Here is a 9087-nt window from a genome sequence, read left to right as displayed (position 1 = left end):
GACGGCACGAGTGTTATATAGACGAGAGTCCTCTATACACTACCACCACCAGATACGACACCACCACCACCACCTCTGCTCTCTCTCTCTCTCTCTCTCTCTCTCTCTCTCTCTGTCTCCCTCTCAACTCTATCCTCTCCTGCACGCGCCTTCTCTTTTTCCCTCTCTCTCTCTCTCTCTCGTTCGTCGGCGCTCGCGCGCGCTCACCTATAATACCTAGGACACTTGGCGCGCGTGCCGAGAGAGAGGGAAAGCTCTCTCGCTCTCGCTTTGCGCAAAAGTTACGGAGTACACACAGAGCGCTGCTGCGGAGAGAAACACCGCGCGCGCCGAGAGACCGGAAGAGATCCCTCTCTCTCTCTCTCTCTCTATCTCTCTCTCTCACTCACTGTACATCGGGCAGACTCTACTGCGGCGTTATACCGTCGAGCTTCCCGAAGAGCGAAGCGGAGTGCGGCGCAGAGAGTGAGTGCGCGGCGGTAGCAGACTGTGTCTGAAGCGAGACGGAGAAAGAGAGCGCGGCAGCAGCAGCAGCAGCAGCAGACCTCGTGGCTGGCACTCGAGCAGCGGCAGCAGACAGCAGTGCGTGCGCGCCCGCCAGTGACGACGATGCATCGACGCCGATGCCGATAGCAGTACCCACCACGTTCTCTACTCTCTCGCATACACTCGACTGCTACCAGTGTCGTCATCGAGCCAGTGTCTCACTACTGCCAGTAGTCCCAGCCTGTCCCGCAAAACGGTGTGTCCGTGTGTCGTGCAGTGTGTTGATATAATACGCAGTAGCGGAGCCGCGCAAGCGCCGCGGAAGCTCTCAAGCGCGCGCGCTTTTCGAATTCAAACTTCCCGCGCTGCGACGCGTCGGCGCGCAGGTGTGCTGCCAGGAGAAGAAGAAGAAGACAAGGAGGAAAGGAAAAGATAGAAAATCGGAGCAGAGTGCGAGGAAAAACACGTCGCGCAGATACACACCGAGAGCGGTCTTTCCGTCGAGCCGCGCTCACAGTAGGCTGGCTGGCTGGCTGTCTGGCTGGCTGGCGGAGAGTTGTGTAAGAACTTGAAAGTAAAAGTTGAAACCGCCGAGTTCGGCTGCGCGCTCGCTTGTGTATATAGCATAATACACACTCTTTGGTGAGCGAGCTCTCTCGCGAGTGCGCGCGCGAGCGTTAAAATTCGATCCGGCCGGCCGACGTGTGTTTCTCTCTCTCTCTCTCTCTCTCTCTCTCTCTCTCTCTCTCTCTCTCTCTCTCTCTCTCTCTCTCTTACTCTCTGTGCAGCAACACACGGCCGAAACTCGCGCTTGTGTAATCCCTCGGCGCTGTACACACGATTCACGAGAGAAAATTCGGCGAGCGAGACGGAGCGAGATACGCGCGCGCGCGCGAGTGAAACGGAAAGTGATTCGGGTCAGTGGGTCGAGGGAATCTCCCGACGAGCAGAGTCGCAGCGAGAGAGAAGATGCAGCAACAGCAGGAAGAACCGAGAGCAGCGGAGTAGGAGAGTTTAAAAGAGAATATTCCGCGCGCGCGCGCAACGAAGAGAGAGAGAGAGAGAGAGGCGCAGCAGAAGCTTGCGTAATAGCGCTGCGCTATAGCTCTCTATAACCTATACGACTCTCCCGCTTTTCCACCACGAAAATCATCAAGCCTCAAGCTCGCTGAGTCGCCGAACGAAGTGTCAGTGTGTTCGTGTGTGGAAAGCTATCTCTCTATCAAAAGAGCCATCCGCGCGACGTTCTGTCTCTCTCCACTTTTCCACTTTTACTCAGCAGAGCGCGGAGAGCGTTTCGTAAAAGCCGGATTACAAAACACGACTCTCGAGAGACAGCAACAGCAGCATTAACAGCGTAAGAGAGAGAAAGATAGTGCGCTCGTCCGTGTGTTCCTCAGAGTGTGTTTGTGAGCGAAGAGCCGAAGGACGACCGGAGAAAGAACCGCCGCAGCAGCAGCAGGAAAATCGAGCGCGCAAATACGCCGCGAAAAAAGGAGCGAGTCGAGCAAGTACATACAGCAGCAGCAGCAGCAGCAGAGAGAGAGGAGATAGCGAGCGGAAAAAGCGAGCGGGCCCCGCGAGAAGCGAAAGGATAAAGAGAAAGGAATAGGAGAGGCGAGCGCGAGCAGCGCGAGTCCTTGAAGCTCGAGCCTCTGCGCCAGCAGCAGCAGCAGCAGCTCTCGAGAGTGAGAGTAAAAGTTTTGTACTGCCGCTGCCTACTACTCCGCGCAGCCGGCTGACCCTGGACGGCAGTGCTGTTGCTGCCCCTCTCTCTCACACACACACTCGCAGGGGAAAAGAGTCAGCGGTTTCTCTCTCTCTCTCTCTCTCTCTCTCTCTCTCTCTCTCTCTCTCTCTCTCTCTCTCTCTCTCTGCCTCCGACTCTTTCTCCACCGGTGTTTATCATTCGGGCTTTGCTGCCCGTCGCGAGAGGATCATCATCCCGCCGCGCCTAACGATAACGATGAGGACCAGCTGACAGTGGTGGAGTTCTTCCGACTGTGATCGTTTCTTGTTCTTGTTCTTATTGTTCTCTTCGTACGAATTCCTAGTGCCTCAGTGATATACATATTGATATACATACATACTACTCCGACGTCATGTCGTCGCGCGGCTGGATTATCATCGCCATGTGCCTTATCGAGCGAGTACAACCGATCAAGTGACGACTTACGGGACGACACGCTTACAGAGCTGCGAGTGCGCGAGTGTGCGGTTAATATTCTATAAGAAAGCAAACGTCACCCCCCGAAGAACATCTGTAATACGGCATCGTTAGAGATCGCCCTGACCAATGCAGGCTCTCGGCCAGGAAGTGCACCATCGCTCCTCCTCGTCGTCGTCGGTGATATGCGCGCGAGGCTCTGCCCCGCCGCGGACTGATCCCCTGTAACTTCCCACCACCGCTATACCCACCCTCAGAAGCTTCCTCTCTTCCGACAACGCTATACACGAGCTTATTTCGAGCGAGGAGCGCACGCGAGGGAAGAGAAGCGCCTACGCGCAGCAGCAACACGTGCCAGGGAAGCTGCCGGCCGCCGCTGCACAAGCTGACAGGTTGGTGGTGCTTTACTTTTTTTTAAGTTTTCTTTCTTTTGGTGGCGTGTTAGGATAAGTGCACGAATCGAGCGTACAAGAATTCTAGATACGCCTTTTACGTTTGTTTTTGTTGCTCGCATTTTTGGTACACGCGGACTATTAAAGCTGAACGTCAGTGCGGATATAGAGAGTCATCCGATGAAATCATCGCAAACTTGTTGTTTGCGCTCTAGCGCGCAAACACTTCCTGTAGATCTCGAAATAACAGAGAGAGAGAGAGAGAGAGAGAGAGAGAGAGAGAGAGAGAGAGAGATTTTACGCGATACGCAGTTAAAAAAACTAACCCATCAGTCTTAAAAGTCCCCGAACAACGAGACAGCTTATAGGAAAGAAACAGCATTTTATTCGCGCTACGGTTCACCAACGCGGAAATTCCCATTAGTCCCCGCCGTGAAAAATAAGACGAATGCTTTCTTCCATTCAACTCCTACCACCGTCTATCCCATTGCTTTGTTCCAACAGTCTACTCACACAAAACGAACGAGACGCTGCAGCAAGTAAAAGAGTGAAACAGACTATCGCGAGAGAGAGAGTATACGACTTGTTATCTTACGCGCTGACGATAACCAATCTCGATATAGCCTCGTGAGTCTGTGATTGTGCAGCCATACACACGTGCGTGTGCGTGCGGACCTCGAGTCGGCAATGCAAATGCACGCGTGTCGTCATTTTCAAAGACGGATTTTCTCTCCCTCGGTTATCATAAATGAAAATAGCTCGAAATTCGCATTCGTCGAAAGAAAGAACTATCCGGCTTTAAATAATTCCAAGCGCATTAGCAAACACTCGATGAAGTGCTAATTTTTCGGGCTTCGAGCGCGCGCGCGCGCGACGTCGTCGTCGCGTTGAGTAAGGTCGCGAATCGTAAATCAATTTCTCGCTTCCCTCTCTCGCTCGCTCGCGCTCGGACGCTTACGTTCACGATGTCGGGCTACGATAACGAAGATCCAAAGTACACGCGTCGGCGGCGGCGAGTGTGCAGGCTCGATCGTATTGTTAGATACACGATTGCAAATAAAAACATTTCGCGCGCGACGCCGCCGCCGATGAAAATGATAAGGCCGAGAGAGAGAGAGAGAGAGAGAGAGAGAGAGAGAGAGAGAGAGAGAGATCCGACGGAATTCATATCGTGTGTGTATATCGGAGATAATTGAGTAACGATTTCTTTTAATTTTTTTTTTATCGGCGGGCAATTAGCGCGAGCGACAAAAGTGCTGAGTAATTTTCAAGAAAGTGTCGCGTACACCTTGGCTTTTTGCTTTCTTTTCTGCCGGAGTTACGTAAATATTTATGAGTATATAGGTTTTAGCGATGCGTGTGTATGCGTGTGTCTATTTCGATTTTAAGTGCGTGCGGGTGTCGATCGGTATAGGATATTAATATATAGTCGAAGAGATAACCGACCGAGAAAGACGTCACTTTGTATACTTGAACTATTGCAGTTTTTCCTTCGCGGTTGTAAACTGATTCATGAAATCGAAGCAAAAGAGGTTTATCTCTCGTATAGCGCAGCAAGAGCGATAATATTTACAAAATCAGCGCCGACAACTATCTAATAATAAAAACAACGACGCGCGACATGAAGCATTGCAAATACTCGCTGTATTATTGTTTGAAAAAGCAGACGCGGACAAATAAAGTAATATCAATAAATATACTCGAGCACGTGCTGACGAACATTATCGATTTCAATTCCGTAATCTCTCGTAACAAAGTGAATTCGCTTTCACTCCTGTACTCGTTTGTGTGTGAGTGAGAGTGAACGTATCAAGCATAAACGCGCTCTCATCGGCTTTGAACAATCGCGCGATTATCATCTAGCGACGCAATAGACGATCTTTTTTCGCGTGTACAAGCTGATCGGAGAGAAAGATGAGTCGTCGCGCCGAAATTCGCGATGTGCGATTAGCGCAGTCGCGAGCAGCCTTTCGAAATGTTAATCGCGAGATCGAGGAGGGAAGATCGATCGATCGATAGATCGGCTGTATTGATCGGTAGACGGAGTTTGTAAGTTGTGTCAGAAAAGAGAGAGAGAGAGAGAGAGAGAGAGAGAGAGAGAGAGAGAGAGAGAGAGAGAGAGAGAGAGAGAGAAGAAAGGAGGCCCAGTCGTCGTTATCGCTGAGCGAGGTTTTGTAAACCGCTTTTTATTTCTCGATGGCATTGTTTTATAGAACGGAATGGAACCATAGTCGACTATTCGGTGGATTAAAATCATGAAAAATTACTTTTATTTTCAAACGAATTCGTGTAAAATCGGCGAATCTCGAACCGTTCGCTAAAAAGCATGACGCACTAGTTAAAATTTCGACGTCACTCACACGCAGAAACCCCTATACAAAACTCGCTCGAGATTAAGAAACAGCTCTCTCGCGGACGCAGAAACAGCTGCGCGCTTAAAATCGGCACGCGCTGTTCGAAAAATCGCGCGCGAAAAGTGCACCTTTCGCGCGCGTTCCAGACCGCCTGTGTGTGGGCCGCCTATACAAGTACGTGAGTCGCGAGATATTATGCAGTCGCAGAAACGACGCGGAGAGAGAGAGAGAGAGACGCGAAAAATAGAGTATTATTTATCGACTTGGAAATTGTTATGCGGGAAGAATGTGGAGCGCGTTGCGGTAGACCGATGAATATTTCGATAAGATTATCGCCGCTGCAGCGAATTCATTCAGAGAAACGTGCGCATTTAAAAACCGGTCATTTTTAGCGAGACGTGTTGCAATTTCGAGTTATAAAAGCACACACACACACACACGCACATTAGCATTACTGAAATATCCTCAAATCCGAGTGGTTCGAAAGCGCATCAGTGTATATAGTGTGTGTGAGAGAGAGAGAGAGAGAGAGAGAGAGAGAGAGAGAGAGAGAGAGAGAGAGAGAGAAAGAGAGAGAACGCACTTACGCCGAGTGTAAAGAACCCGCGACGAAGGCGCGAGAGAAAACGTCCCTGAACGGGGCATTCCGAGGGCATGAGGCGAAGTCGAACGCGCGACTCGCTTGTGTATAGAAAGCCGTTGCGAAGAGAGAAGAGGAAAAAGAGGAGCACACGCGACGATATTCTCGCTCTTTCTCCCCTTCGGCCGCCGTCGTGCGTGCGATTCCCACAAGAGAGTGCAAGGTGAGAGAAAGATAAGCCGGCGAGATACACTCGTACATACGCGCATATAAGTAGCTCTCGGTGCGCCAGGGGAGACTCGCGCGCGCGGGTGAAGAGAAAGAGAGGCGGACAAAGAGGCGGAATAATTGAGCGCTTTGTCGAGGTGCCGAGAGAGAGGGAGGATTATTAATTTGCGCGAAAAAGGAATCGTGAGAATCAGGAGTAATATATACTTTGAAATAATTCGGAGCGCGTTATCAGAGTCGATGAAAGAAGCGCTCGAAATGGCTCGAGGACACAGCGCGTATGCGCGTTTTGAAATAGAGAAATGGCTGTCGTCGCGACGCGTTACTCAATCGATGACTGTCCGATTTCTTCTTTTAAAAATCGCCCGCGTCTCGCTATAACTTCTGAACCTGATACGTACCGCGCTATAATTAAAACCAGATTAGCCTTGAAAGCATTTTCCGCGTTCGAGACGAGCATTGGTATCGTCATACGTCTCAGCTCAATCGTTCGGTACACACTAGTTTTTCCTCCCATCATCGAGTTGAAAGAAAGAAAGAGAGAAAGAATAATCGCGCGAGTGTACGTAAGGCCGAGAGAGAAAAAGAGGAAGAAGAAAACGTCGGTAGGAGGAGGACTGAGCGATGTGGGAAAAGAGGAAGCTAATCAGAAGCGGAAGCGCGCTCCGGCGAGCTCGGGGGCCTTGGAGAAGCCGCTCGCGCGCGCGCGCGCGCGGTTTTTAGCTCTTTAATTGCGGCTTGATTTACCGACGCGCGGCCGCCGCCGCCGCCGTCGTGCCACTGTCGGCGGAGAAAAGAGAGGAAGACTGTGTTACTAATAAGAGCTACGCGAGACAGAGAGGAACACCTTTGTGCGAGGCCACACGCTCGCGAGGCATCCTAATGAAGCGTTCCTTTGCGCGCTTTGCGCCTTGTTTGTGATTACGCTTTCTTTTTTTTCCTCTCCTAGTTTATATCGTCATCGCTTTTACGACGTTAATTTTGCACGCGACATCTGCAGCGTTGGGAGGTTGACGAACGATCGTCGAATTTGGATGAGCCGTCAGACGACTTTATACTCACGTGCATTTCAATGCTTGAGCAAAGTCTATATCGAAAGCTGGAACAATCGTGGAATAATCACATTTGTCAAGCTCCACCGGCGCGATGTTGGCTTCGACCGTGTTTATCTTTCCTCGATCGAATTAAAAATTTCTACAGAAAAATTACTCTTGCTTTTTTGCTTTCACAAATGCGAGAGCAAAGGCATGATTGTTTAATGCAATTTCTCTCTGTATATTTAATGAATTAAAATTCTTAATTAAGAATTCAGCGAGTACTGCGTTCGTTAAATTATAAAGTATTATAACCGGTAATGTATTAATGCGGAAAATGTATTATGTAAATCTTCGATGTAAGCGCGTGTAAAAAATCTGATCGAGACGACGCGCGATAAGAAGTTTCCGACTTGCTATTCACACGCAAACGAGGATCTGTAGAAAGAAAGTGAAATGACCGTTCGGATCTTATCGATAGTACATAACGACAATGTTTCGAAAATCAATTATGAATGACAAAAATTTCCGCTCTTCCGAAAGATCACGAACCAAAATAAATCGGTGCGCACGTTCTCATGAATGAAATTCACGTGAAAGTGATGATTGACTTGTACCTATCTCTCTCTCTCTCTCTCGCTCTCTCTCTCTCTCTCTCTCTCTCTCTCTTTCTCTCTCTCTCTCTCTCTCTCTCTCTCTCTCTCTCTCTCTCTCTCTCTCTCTCTCTTACAAAGTAACAGTCGACGGCACAACAATCAGCCTCCAGAGATAACGCGTCCAAATTAGAAATGTATGTTCTTCGATAAAATCGCTCCGTATAAACACACGATTGTGTACACATCTCTGAATTCCTCGGATTCGCACGAAATGCCATAATTCGGCGTCGATTTTCGCAGTATCACGTATCTCTCTGAATAAATATCAGCTGATGCGAGCTGAGCGCCAGATTCAGAAACTGCACCGTCTGAACGAACATACACGTGCATAATTGACGTTCGCAACAGTAGTGTGTTATATACACGGGAGGTTTTTCATTAAACGCGATTACGTGCGCGCGATACGAATCTCGCGCCGCAGGGGAGTCACTTTCGCGAGTTGCAGCCCTGAACCTCGAGAACTGCTGCTGCTACGGACTGTTTCAAGATGAACAGGAAGTGTGACTCTCTTTATGCGTTTTTATTTACGTTCGGTGCAAGGTACGTTGGCTTATCTTTCGAGTTTCGCGCGATCATACGCCTGGGATTGCAGTATCTTTACAGCGCGGGCTAATTTACGATGTACAATAATTATTAACGAGAGATAAATTCGCGCGCCAGGTTGAATAAACTTGCTCGCACACGATGGGGGCTGCGAGCGCGAGGCTTTCGAAACGGATTTCTTACGCAAATAATAAACGATCTTCGCGCGGGAAATAAATAACCAAAGTTATTTCGCGTATGGGTAGGTACATTGAAAAATTTTGAAATTCAATTAGCCCGCGCTACTATTATGCTGTAGACTTTGGATCAATAATAATTATCGTATGAACCAAGTTTCCTTAAAAGAAATAAAAGCCGTGTAAAATAACTCTCAGCAGCTGCCGCAACCGAAAGTCTCCACGACAACAAGCTTCGCAACTATATGTGGAGCAGCATTTCTCAAGCCGCTGCAGCACCAACAGCAATATGCATATCGAAACAACTCCCGAGCAGAGAGAGAGAGAGAGAGAGAGAGAGAGAGAGAGAGAGAGAAAGAGAGAGAGAGAGATGAAAGAATTCGCGAGTCTCTTTGGAAAAATCTCTTCAACACACACATGCACACGTGTCGCTGCATTAAAACTCGAAGCGGCAGCTCACGGCTCCGGTAT

At 49.2% G+C, this 9087-nt stretch overlaps 1 protein-coding gene across 1 annotated transcript in view; it reads left to right on the top strand.

Moving 5' to 3' along the window:
* The first annotated feature begins 244 nt into the window (after positions 1–244).
* The window catches only part of LOC100122379 (transcription factor Ken 1), a 30057-nt gene continuing 21214 nt past the window's right edge, over positions 245–9087 (top strand). Inside the window, exon 1 of the mRNA XM_031924179.2 lies at positions 245–3045. The gene's annotated coding sequence lies outside the window, so the exon portion shown is untranslated. The remainder of the gene's footprint in view (positions 3046–9087) is intronic.

Source organism: Nasonia vitripennis, chromosome 2 (assembly GCF_009193385.2).
Source record: "Nasonia vitripennis strain AsymCx chromosome 2, Nvit_psr_1.1, whole genome shotgun sequence".
In the NCBI taxonomy this organism is placed as follows: Eukaryota; Metazoa; Arthropoda; class Insecta; order Hymenoptera; family Pteromalidae; genus Nasonia; species Nasonia vitripennis.
The sequence above is the reverse complement of the archived record's forward strand: the minus strand, read 5'-3'. Positions and strand labels throughout refer to the sequence as shown.